Raw genomic sequence first — 12996 nt, 5'->3', positions numbered from 1 at the left:
CCTCTGGCAGCTTGTTAGGATAATTGAAATGTGGGTGGAAGCTCATTAAGCTCCCCTTTGTCAACATTCTTCCTTCCAGGCCTGGAGAAGCTGTGAGTTCTGTCACATCCCATTAGCACTGTGTCTGGGTGGTTTCCACACCTTTCCAAGCAAATCAAACACACGGGGTCCACATTCAGGGGAGAAATAAATTTATTCCCATGGAGAGGGGTGTGCTTACGGAAATGTAAAGACATGTGCACATCAGGCTGGGGTGGATGATGAGAAAGAGAATGAGAAGATCTAAGAATGCTTTGGAAGTATAATATATACAGTAGCTTGCTGCTCTATGTATTAAAAATCTAGCATTTGAAGTCTGTTCTGAACATCCTTAAGTTCCCTTCTATTCCTATCTCAGCAGGCCCCCTACAAAACGCTATCTTTATGGAAAAGATTTTGGAGTCAAAAAGACTTTTGTTCAAATCCCAACTGGGCCATAGAAATAATACTAATAATAACGTTAACTTGTATTGAGCATGTTTTGTTTGCCAGGCTCTGTGCTGTGAGTTTTATACAGAAAAAATCTCATTTAATCGTAGACAGGAAGCTCCCTAAGATCAGGGGTGACGCTTGTTTTTTTTTTTTTTGTTTTTAATTTTTGAGACAAGGTTTTGTTCTGTTGCCCAGACTGGATTACAATAGTGCGATCATGGCTCACTGCAGCCTTGACCTCCCAGGCTCAAGCCATCCTCCTGTGTCAGCCTCTCGAGTAGCTGAAATTAGAGGTGTGTGCCACCACACCTGGCTACTTTTTAAATTTTATTTATTTATTTATTTATTTTTGCGACGGAGTTTCACTCTTGTTGCCCTGGCTGGAGTGCAATGGGGTGATTTCGGCTCACCGCAACCTCTGCCTCCTGGGTGCGAGCGATTCTTCTGCCTCAGGCTCCCAAGTAGCTGGGATTACAGGCATGCGCCACCACGTCCCGCTAATTTTGTATTTTTAGTACAGATGGGGTTTCTCCACGTTGGTCAGGTTGGTCTCAAACTCCCTACCTCAAGTGATCCACCCGCCTCGGCCGCCCAAATTGCTGAGATTACAGGTGTGAGCCACCACGCCCAGCCACCTGGCTAATTTTTTATATTTTATGGAGATGGGGCTTCACTATGTTGCCCAGGCTGGTCTCAAACTCCTGGGCTCAAGTGATCCTCCCACTTTGGCCTCCCAAATTGCTGGGATTACAGGGATGAGCCACCATGTCTGGCCGTGATGCCCATTTTCGTTTCCAGTGTAGATCCAGTATACAGCACAATTTTTTGCATTAGACATTCAATAAATGTTTAGTGAACAAATGAATGAATGACAGTCCTGTGAGGTGGAGCTAACTACTCTTCAAGATACAGAAACAGAGGTTCTGTAACTGACCTACGTTTCCACAGCTAGTGAGTGGCAGGAGGCGCTTTAAGCCAAAAATGCCGTTTTCAGGTGCCATTATTTCATTTAGTTCTCGGAGTGTCTCTAGGATTCCTGGAAAATGGGAATACTAACAATACCTATCTCACAGGGCTATTGTGACAATCACATAAGTCAGGGAAGTAAACATATAAGAGATTACCTGGCACACAATAACAGCACACATGCTGGCTTTGTTTATCTTATGGTTGTGTCTTTGTTTCCTAATAAAGTGTCGAGGGGGTAGGTGGAGGGGGAGAGTAGTGAAAAGGGGACCAGGGGAGGCCTCATGGTGCATGGAACCGAAACAAGTTCAAATCTTGACTCTGCCACGTAATTGTTGCACCACCTGTTTAAAGCCATGTACAATTAACGTTGTCATATTTACCACGTAATATTCTTCTATCACGGGACTGTGGCTTCCAGATCGTGTGGGCATGGGAACGAAACCAGCTTCTCATTAAATGCTTTTCTATCAGCAAACACCATGTGCTTGTGCAAATCAATCAACAACAATTGGTTTAACAATTTTAATAACACAAAACCTACCTCATAGGATTGTTTTCAAGACACAGTTAATGCTCAATGAAGCGTAGCACTTGGTAAGTGCTTAATAATAATAGCTAATAATTAGAGCTTACTGAGCAGATGCCATGGGCCCGCGCTTTCCGCATAATATCTAATCTGGTGTTCTTATCAACCCTATGAGGCAGATACTGTTAATTGCTCCATTTTACAGTTGAGGAAACTGAGGCACAGAGGTTAAGCAACTTGTCTAAGGTCAAACATCTAGTAGAAAAGGCGAATTTCACATAAGACTGAACACATTCTCTAGAGGAGGAGAGGAAGGGCAGAACATAAGGACACTTGGATTCAGCTGAAACAAAACCCCTGTCCTTTATAAACCCAATTTTGGGTGATTTCCAGCTTGAGGGGTATGTGGCATTTCCTGATATGTATAAGAAGCTACTTCTGCAGCCCATGGGTTACAAGGTCACTTTTAAATGGGTTGTTTTGATGACCTTCAGTGCAGAGGAAATGGTACTTCTATAACATTGTCTTTAAAGGGGCATTGTGTTTTAGCAACTACAGGAAGAAAATTACCTGAGGATAATTACTGAAAATAATTGTGCTCTGATGGACTAAATCTGGGATTGGCTAGTCGTCACATTAGTCAACCCTGTTCTGTTGGTTTTAACTGGCTGAAATTCCTTTAGAAGGATTTCAGCAAAGATCGACATGTTTGATTAGCAATGGCTGCTGTGGGTGAGGGAAGGATGACAGAGGCATATGTGACATGAATTATTCTCCCTGCCTTATTTATATGCTTTGAAGAGTTACTCTGGGAGGGCAATCACACTTCCCTTTGTCAAAGTTTTTGGGGTGCACCTCATGGGTGTCTCTATAAATCACGCACAATTACACATTTGAACAAAGAAGTGTTGCTGTGTCATTTGTCACTGAACCTCTACTGTGTGACCAGGCCTTTCTCCAGATTCTCCAGTAATTATCCAGGAGAAGAAACAAAAGCTCAGAGAGGTGAACTAATTTGCTCAAAGCTGCACAGCACCTAGTGCAATGTCTGACATCTAGTAGGCAACTAATAAGTTATGTGTTAATTGATCAGATAGTAAGTGACCTACTGTGATTCCAGCCTGGGTTTTAAGCTTTGAGATGAATGCCTATTCTATGGCTCAGTTGCTGCCTCTGGAGAGGGCCTCATTCTGTGCTAGGTGCTCTGCTGCATACAGAAATAAGTAGTGATCTGAATGCTCAAGGAATCTACAATCTTATTTCCTCCCTCTACTCTTTATCAACCCTCAGAGAAGATTCCAAATCTTCTGGAAAGACAAAGAAAGGGTCACTGCATTTTATTTGGTTACAAAGCACTAAATGGAAAATTGCCTTTATGTTTTGAATCGCTGGCACCATCAGATTCATTATGAATACAACTGCATCTTTTTGGGGTAACAGCCATTTTTATGTTGCTGATATAGAAAAAGGAAATATGGCCCAGACAGCAGTCTGACGAAGGGCTCGGTAGCAGTCCTGAGGCTCATGGCGCCTAGAGAAAGCCACCGAGTCTCTCCGGACTTGTTTCCTCCTTAAGAAATTATATTCGATCTGTGTCTTGGTAACCACAGCAGGGGACAGTTAAGGAAACCTAATAAAAAGTCTCAAGGCAAACCTAAAGTTCTGTGCAAAAACAAAATAATGAGAATACCGCATGAGAAATTTGCTTTGTGTTAGCAATAAGTCCCTTCTGTTTGTTCAGCCCTTAAAGCCCTCTCAAATCTAGTGTCTCATGTGATCATCACAATAAACCTGGAGGCTGGTGAGCTGGTAGTAGCAGGGTCTCAGGGAAGTGAAGGGACTTGCCAAAAATCACACAGGCTAAAGAGGAGCAGAGCCAGACTGCCCGGTACAGATCTAGCTGGGTCCCAGTTGCATCATTGCATGACTGTGCTGAGGAAAAAGAAGGTTAGAAGCCTCTCCTAACAAAGAAAATGTTTGTTGAATGAATGCAAGTGACTGGGTAAGATGGTGAGTGAATAAACTCCCGTAATCCTTTCCAGGAGTGATTTTACTGAGAGTGTCAAGAGCCTTAAAAATGTAAATTTTTTCTGATCTCACTCTTTGCCCTTCTTAAGAATTTATCCCAAGGAAATAATCAGATAAGATGTAAAGATGTGGTATCTAGGCATTCATATTATTATTTATGAAAGCCAAAAGAATTGTATATAATCTAAATATCCAGCAGTAGGACACTGGTTTAAATAAATGAATAGATAAATAAATAAATTATGACATTCCTGCATTCTGGGCATTAAAACAGTATCTTTGATGAATACAAAGAAAAATGTGTTTAGCTACAGGGGTGTTTATTGCAGCTTTCTTTACAAGAGCAAAAAGAATGTAAACGTAAATATCCAACAACAAAGGTTTGGATTTGTAAACACACCAGAATACTATAGAGTTTCTTTTTATTTTTTTTGGGCGGGGGATGGATTTTCCCTCTTGTGGCCCAGGCTGGAGTGCAATGGCACGATCTTGGCTCACTGTAACCTCCACCTCCCGGGTTCAAGAGATTCTCCTGCCTCAGCCTCCCAAGTAGCTGGGATTACAGGCATGCGCCACCACACCTGGCTAATTTTTTTGTATTTAGTAGAGACGGGGTTTTGCCATGTTGGCCAGGATGGTCTCGAGCTCCTGACTTCAAATGATCTGCCCACCTCAGCCTCCCAAAGTGCTGGGATTACAGGTGTGAGCCACCGTGCCCAGCCAGAATTTCTTAAAGCAACGATGTAGCTGCATATTTATTCACAGGAAAAAATTCACAATGCAAATTAAGTGGGTGAAGTAAGGAAGAGAATATGTGTAACATGGTATCTCTCACTCAGTATATCTGCAAGGGTATATTGGAAAATGTTAACAGGGATTATCTTTGGATGATAGGGGTATATTTTTAAACAATGATAATTAGAATAATTCTTATTATAGGTGTTACTATTCATTGTGCTCTATGAGCTCTGTATGTGTCTGTGCTAGGCTCACAGACCTGCACCCATTCTGAACACAGTGCAGCTCCATGAGGCAGGTATTACTGCATGATTAGGACTTCAAGCATGGGGTTGAACTGGAAAGAACGATGGAGGAAACAGGAAGGTGCATAACTTTGATAAATACCCACTCTGTGCCAGACACTTAATGGACATCATCACACTGAATCTTGCACTAATTATTCAGAAAAAAAAAAATACCTCTCATTCATATGTGTGAAAATTGGAGCTCAGAGAGGTTGAACAACTTGCTCAAGGCCACCCAGCTTGCAAATGGGACCTGTCTGATTCCAAAATGCACATACTCTCCACCTTGCTCTATTGCCAGGAGTGTCTACTTCTCATAAGCAACGAGGCCATGTCCAAACCCACCGACAAGCAAAGATTGCAGTAGTTTTGAGGGGCTTTTAATCATCTAGTCCAGCCTAACCTTACAGTGAAGTTGGAGGCAGAGTCCAGGACCTTCTTAGCCTTGCTCCAAGCTCTGCTTCTGTCCTGTGGGATAGTAGTGATCCCCATCCCTGCCTCTGACTTTGGAAATAGATACATGGAAGTCATACCAACTTTACATAGCTGTGAAACTGACTCTAGACCTCCATTTTGCAAGTCGCTTCCCCTCTTGATGTCTCAGTTTCCTTGCTCACAAAGTGGAGTTAATAGTAACACCCACCTTTATGGGGTTTTCAATGTTTATAAATAATATTTGCAAAACACTTGGCACAGAGTAGGCACTTATCATATAAAGAGAGTTTCTTCTGTTTTGTTTACTCATCCTGAAAATACAGGAGTAATAACATGAAGGGAATATATACTCTTAGTGAAGCAAGTGACACAGGCTAGGCCAATATGCATGCATTTTGGAGCCCCAAGGAAAAGCGCTTCAGGTTTTCTTTGTCAAATTAAAATCAGTTCCATCTTAAAATTCCCCTCTGCGAACATTTGGAAAGATGGTATTTAATTGATCATAACATCCTCAGACTCTCAGGCAGGCTCTTTCCTCCTCTTGCTCATCACCACTGATTACACAAGGTATTTTTATGTAAACAGAAAATGGCTCCTGCATAATTAGACCCATCCACCTCCACACTCCCTGCTCTTTCTTTGCTTCTAGCCTCTTGGAGCCGCCGAGTCACCTCTGAGGCTAATCAGCTGAAGGTCTATGCATCTGCTGAGCTCTGAAGGTTCCAAGAGGGCTGTAGAGGGGCCATAGACAATGACTGCAGAGGCTGTCATCTGGGGCTGTAAAGGCTGCTGAGAAAAACACATAGCCCTGCAACTCTGATTTTTCCCTCTTGGTTCCCTCCAGTACATCCCCCTGTTCCCAGTGCCCTGTGCTACCTGTTGCACACATCAGGGAGACATTCTTTTTCCAAACTTAGCAGCCTTGTCTCCCATCCCTGACTTTCTCTTAGCTAACTCCAGACAAGAAAGGGTTAATCTTAAAATAACCAAATCTCTGTATATGGATGACATCTATGTAATGTGTGCCTCCCATGGTAGCTTCCTGGGTATATGCAGGACTGGAATTCTTCGTTTCCATCTTGTTCTTCCTGCACATCCTCCACCCCCTGACCCTGATAGACCACATCATAGCTCTCAATGACATCACTGAAGGCAGGGAGTGTATCGTATCATATTGTCTTCTCATCCCCCATGTTTGGCATAGTTCTGAGAGTTAGTAGGTGCTCTGTTTGGGAACTTCAGGTTCAGCTGAGAAGGCATGGGAATGCTGAGAAATAAGTCCACAGAGGTAAATAAAGTTAGAGCGTTGAAAGGTTTGGACTTTATCTTGCAGGCACTGAGGAGTTTTAAGGGTGAAATAATCAGACTTGTGTTTCAGGAAGCTCACTCTGGCTGCCAAGTGGAGAGCAGACAAAGGGGAACAGGAAGACTATTAGAAGGCTGTTAAAATAATTCCAGAGACCTGCAGCCTAAACTAGGGGGTGGGAGCTTTCCTTCATCCCCCCAGTGTTTTTGCAGCCACATGTGCCTACTCCAGGCAGATGCTGTTGGGAGGTGCAGTTGGTACTCAACCTGCACTCCCTAGGCCTCAATTGTCTGCCGCAGTTCTTGGATGCTCTGATGACTTCCAGTAGGCTGTGATGCTTTCCAGTATCTCTCAGCCTGAGGGTGTCCATGGGCCATGGTAGTGTGCTTGATACCTCTCAGAGCAGGTAGAAAGCACCGGAGGAGTGACACTTCATGAGTGTTCCTCAACCCGTGAGGACAAATACCCCAGCTTCCTTGATCCTTGGAGGGACAATTCTGAAGCATATTCTACATTATCTACTAGAAGTATCCTGAAGGATTAAACCCCAACAGTCCATGGAGAGTGACCAGCTCATTAAGATATCCTGGACTGCCATCTTCCCTTCTCTGTCTGACTTCCCCACTTCTTCACAATGCTTCCTGGGATCACTCCCAAAAAAACTCTTTGAACCCAAATCCTTGTCTCAGAGTCTGTTTTTACAGGAACCCGAACTATGACATTAGCATTTTACTATAATTTCGTATTACATGGATAAATGGATAAATACACAAACGTTGTCCGGGTGTGGTGGCTCAAGCCTGTAATCCCAGCACTTTGGGAGGCCGAGGCAGGCGGATCACGAGGTCAGGAGATCGAGACCATCCTGGCTAACACAGGTGAAACCCTGTCTCTACTAAAAATACAAAACAATTAGTCCCAGCTACTCGAGAGGCTGAGGCAGGAGAATGGCGTGAACCTGGGAGGCAGAGCTTGCAGTGAGCCGAGATCGTGCCACGGCACTCCAGCCTGGGTGACAGAGCGAGACTCCATCTCAAAAAAAGAAAAAAAAAAATACACACACATTTTCATTCATTCATTCATTGATGCTATCCCTTTTACTTGACTTTTTAACATCAACGATTCCTTTAAGAATGGCACATTTGCTTTCTGGGGCACTAAGTCCTGCTCAAACTTGTTCAGGCACAGCATTTAGTCAGTGCATGGACCCCAAATATTAAAATGAGGCATGGAAATGCACCTGGTTTTAAATGTCCAAAGTCAAGGTGCAAGGGGTTATGAGAAAATGGAATGCCCACTTCAGCAGGTGCCACGTATTGGCTCTGCTCAGTAATATTAAGACAGGACCCAGCAGTGGGCAAATGTAAGGGACCCATTGAAGGTGCTATCACTTAAGCTTCCTTCACCTGGGAGAGTGTACATGAATTGTCTAAAAAGAGTAAACTTTATGGCTGGTGGAGAGTTCATATTATTTCTTTTTTCTTAGAAAATATTCTGGTCTTAAAAAAAAAGTGATCTCAAATTACCTCAACTGTAGTGGCAAAGGACTGCTCTGCATTTAAAGTTTATTGTGAAAATTTGGAGGGCTGGGATAGGAACCTGCCAGCCATGAGTAAGCCCATGGTTTTTCACCAGGGGTGACTTTGCTTCCAGGGGACACTTGACAATGTCTAGAGAAATTTCTGGTTGTTACAACTTGTGTGTGGGGGGTGTGTTACTGGCATCTCATGCGTAGAGGCCAGGGATGCTGCTCAACATCTACAGAGCAGCTAGATTATCGCGTCTCAAAGGTCAATAGTGTTGAGATTGAGAAACCCTGCTTTAGAGGAATCACTTATCCTAGCTTCTATTTTTTCCCCTAGGCTTGGGGAGGGAAGGACTTGAATCATGGGGCATATCTAGGGATTCCAGCATGGGGCAGTAGAGGATGGTATAAATCCCTGTGCCTGCCTTTGCCTGGGGGTAAAGTGGTAGTGGTGAAACAGGAAAAATTCCCTTATCCCCCTCTCGGGGTGTGCGATGGGGGTGTGGCTCTCTTCTTCAGTGCCCCACAGCTTAAACCCCTAGAGGGAGCATGCAGATGAGCAGGTCGTGGGAAGCGCGGGCTCCGACCCCACAGCAGCATCTAGGGTTGAATGTTTATAGCTCCCAAAGCCCCAGTGGGCGTGTGGTACAGTGTGCTCTTTCAGCGTAGCCATCCACAGGCAGCTTGTGTTAATCAGCTCAATTAGACCCTCTGCCTTATCACAAGGACAGAGGGCTTTCTTTACCCTAGGTTCTTGCCCCAGTGTCCTGGAAGAATCAGATCACACTTGGGCTTGGATGATGGGTGCAAGGTTTTATTGGGTGAAGGTAGCTCTCAGCAGATGAATGGAGAGCCAGCAGCAGGTGGTGTGGAAAGGTGGTCTTCCCCTGGAGTCAGAATGCTCAGCAACTGGACTCCCCTCCGACTGCCCCCAACTGAATTCTGCATTGTCCTACCGTAGATGGCCTGCCGGCGTCTACTGGTGTCTGCTGGTGTGTGCTTCTGCCAGTGTGTTCCTCTCAACCTCCAGCTGTTTGTGTCTGTGTCTGCTAGGGTCTTGGGGTTTTTATAGTTACAGGATGGGGCATTTGGCAGGTTAGAGTGGTCTTAGAAAATGCACCATTTGGGCATGAAAACAGGAGTGGCTGTCCTCACCTAGGTCTGTGGGCACAGGCCCAAGGGTGAATCCTTTGCCAGGGACCCTGCCCTTCTTTACCCAGCACTTCCCTGCCCCAACTCCCATATCAGTGATGGGAACACGGGGCCATTGGCATTGCTAAGGGCCTTATTTCAAACTGGTCTCAACAATGGGATGGTTTAAAAGCAACCAAAGCTTACTTAAAAAGGAAACTTGATATCATTACCATAAATAAGAAAAACCCAGAGTCACTTGCCTTAATTAGAAGGTAATCACAAAATAAATCCAATGAAAGTAATAAAATATTATTGAATACGGGGGAGTTGAGCAGGCTGGAAATCAGGAAGCCTTAGGAGAGTCCCATTATTTCTCCAGGCTTCGATTTGCTCAGCTATCAAATGAGATTTGGTTAAAATAGTGTTTCTCAAAGAGTGGTAAGGGCAGTACATTTTGTGCAAAGGAGGTAATATATAGTTGTGTGCAGAGGCAGCATTAAGTAACAGTGAAATACTTGGTGAGAAATTGATCCCTTTTTTCAATGTTCTTTTAGTCCCTCCAAACATAACAAGGAGAAGGTCTCAGTTGGGGTGCTAACATGTCTTTAACACCTTTTGGACACTTGCTAATTTCCCTTTTGGCAAAAGACAGCAGTCCACAGGGTCAGGGCATTTGTCAGGTCACCATTCTCAGTATTTAGTAACATTCTATAATTTCATTGTACTTATTTTATGATTGCCTTCTATTCATGTAAAGTGGTACTAGTTTTCCATTTTAGTGGTATTATAGAAATTTTGTCTTGAAATACATCTATGTAAGTTCTGTAAGTGAATCAATTTAATAATATTAAATAAAAATGAACAGGTAGTATGTAAAAATGGTAAAGATTATGACATTAGCAGATACCATAATGCAAGGAAGTCAGGTTGTCCTTCTTCCAGGGATAACCTTAAAATCACTGTATTTTTTTTTTACTTGCAAAGTTAATAATTTGCAAATAAATTGCAAATATCTATGCTTTAAATATTACCTTAAAATTACACAGGACTCTCTTAAAGTGAGCCAGTTGACATGTCTAAATGCTTCCAGCTCTATTAACCACTCATCCCTCCTCTGACTCATTTTACAGTATCTTTTGTGAGAAGCACTATATCTACACCTAACTCAGTACTTGATACAAAGTAGGCACTTAATAGGTGCTTGTTGAAGAAATATATGCAGCCAAGTAATAAAAAAGGAAGTTTTCAGTTGCTGTTGACAGAAAATCCAACTCAGACTGGCTTAACAACAACAAAAAGACAGAGAAATGTTCAGAGGTAAGGGGGGTTGTAGCATTGGTCCAGAGGTGTATGATATGATCTTGGCTGTGACTTCATTTCTCTAGCCTTCTCAGGTTTGCCATTCTTTGTGTCCTTGTCCTCTGGGGGAGATTTGCATTATGGTAGAAAAAATAGCTGCTGAGATCTCATTCTCAGACACCACAAATCCAGAGGAAGAGAGCATCTTGTCTCCAATATTCCAAGGAATTGTTTTGAGATTCACTTCAATTGGACCATTTTGGGTCACATGTCAACCCCAGAACCAATCACTGAGGCCAGAGGGATGAAATCCATTGATTGGTTTCTCCTGGGTTACATGTCCCATGCCTGCATCCAGGGATGGTACCATCTTCCCCAGAGTAACATGAGTTCTCAGATGGGAATTGAGAGCTGTTAGGAAGGTTAAGCTGGGAGGGGAGGGAATAGATGCTAGAAAGCATGAACACGTGATGGATGCCCCCTCCATCCATGAATGACAGCTGACATTGATAGAGCCCATGCTGGTTCATGAACCATTTGTTATTTTCCAGGATGAGATGAAGAGTAATTGAGGGTAAGCATTTAGAAACTTTGTGAGAAGTTCAATATTTGTACAACATCCAAGTGTGTGATGAGTGGACTCATCTTGTTGAACAGGGTTTAGACCACAAGCATTGGCTTATGAAGCATGGGAAAAAATCAGTCTTTCATAATAGATTATTTGAGAAGTGCAGGTGTAGAAGCTGCGTCTTGCAGCTTGTCCACTGTTAGAAGATTGGTTTCTATGTTCAGCTGGAATGGGGATAAGGTGTGTCTGGTTGAAAGGAGAGCTGAAAATAGTAATAATAGCTACATTGGTGAGAAATTGATCATTTCAATTACAAATGGAAATCACCATAGCCCGTCATCCAGTCTCTCTGCACAAAGATTAAAAGTGAAGGCTTTGGAATAAGAGAGACTCAGGTTCAAACCTTACTTCCAATATTTTCTAGCTGTGGCATAAAGTACTAGGATAAAGTACTAGGAGTGTTGGAGCCTCAGTTTTCTCCTCTGTAAAATGGAACTAACACTCAGGTTGCTGTACAGACTAGTGCCTGATTAGTGGTCACTCTTTCATAGGAACTTTCTTGAGCTGTAGATAGAGGTAAGGGGGATGATATCACTCCTGTTTTATGATTAAAGAATCGAAGAACTGAGAGGCTGTTTGTTCCTAATAATCTATTTTCCATTCACTTTTTTTTTTGAGACAGGGTCTCTCTCTGTCACCCAAGGTTGGAGTGCAATGGTATGATCAGGGCTTACTGCAGCCTTGGCCTCCCAGGCTCAGGTGATCCTCCCACCTCAGCCTCCCAATTAGCTGGGATCACAGGTGTCCGCCACCATGCGTGGCTAATTTTTTAATTTTTTGTGGAGATGGGGTTTCACCATGTTGCCCATGTTGCCCAGGCTGCTCTCAAACCCCTGAGCTCAAGCAATCCACCCTCCTCGGCCTCCCAAAGTGTTGGAATTACAGGCGTGAACCACTATGCCCTGCCTCCACTCAATTTTATCTTAGGCTTTTGTGATTGGGATGTAGATAGAAAGTCTGAACTAAATTCCTTAGATTTATGCATGACTATTGGGTTCATTGAGAAATTTGGGTGTGAATTGGCCTGATGTCAAGATATTATGAGCATCCTGATTTATCTGGAGATGCTTCCAAACACTAACAGGTGATTATTACAGATCGCAAGATACCAAGTAACCATAAGAAGAAGAAAACATATAAGGATTGAGAATGACTAGGGGTGAAGTCAACATTTGTAGGCCTCTTGTCTCTTCTGATAATGCCTTTACTACTTATTATGGAATGTGGGTTGCTATCATGACAAAAGAGGTAACGGGGATTGTGCAAAGTGAGCTTGTAGATTAAGCTTCACAAAACTTGGTTTAAGTTTCTTCCTGGGAGTTTAGCTTGAAACATCTCATTGACAGTTGTCCTGATAGCAGAGATTTTCCTGAGGGCTATAGAGATTTTAAAAGTTTTTGCTACCAGGATTGCCCTTTGTCCTTAATATCCATACCTGGTGAGAATAGGTCCCGATTCTTCTGAAACTGATTATTATTTTCTTGGGACTAATATTTCAAAGAACATTCCATGGTCAGGCCTGAAATCACTGCAGGGAGCATTATTGAGAAAGACTAAGAGCTACTCCTGGAACCAGGGGTGATATGGTTTGTCTGTGTCCACCCCAAATCTCATCTTGAATTCCCATGTGTTGTGGGAGGGACCCAGTGG

This window comes from Pan paniscus, chromosome 10 (genome assembly GCF_029289425.2).
Source record: "Pan paniscus chromosome 10, NHGRI_mPanPan1-v2.0_pri, whole genome shotgun sequence".
Classification (NCBI taxonomy): Eukaryota; Metazoa; Chordata; class Mammalia; order Primates; family Hominidae; genus Pan; species Pan paniscus.
The sequence above is the reverse complement of the archived record's forward strand: the minus strand, read 5'-3'. Positions refer to the sequence as shown.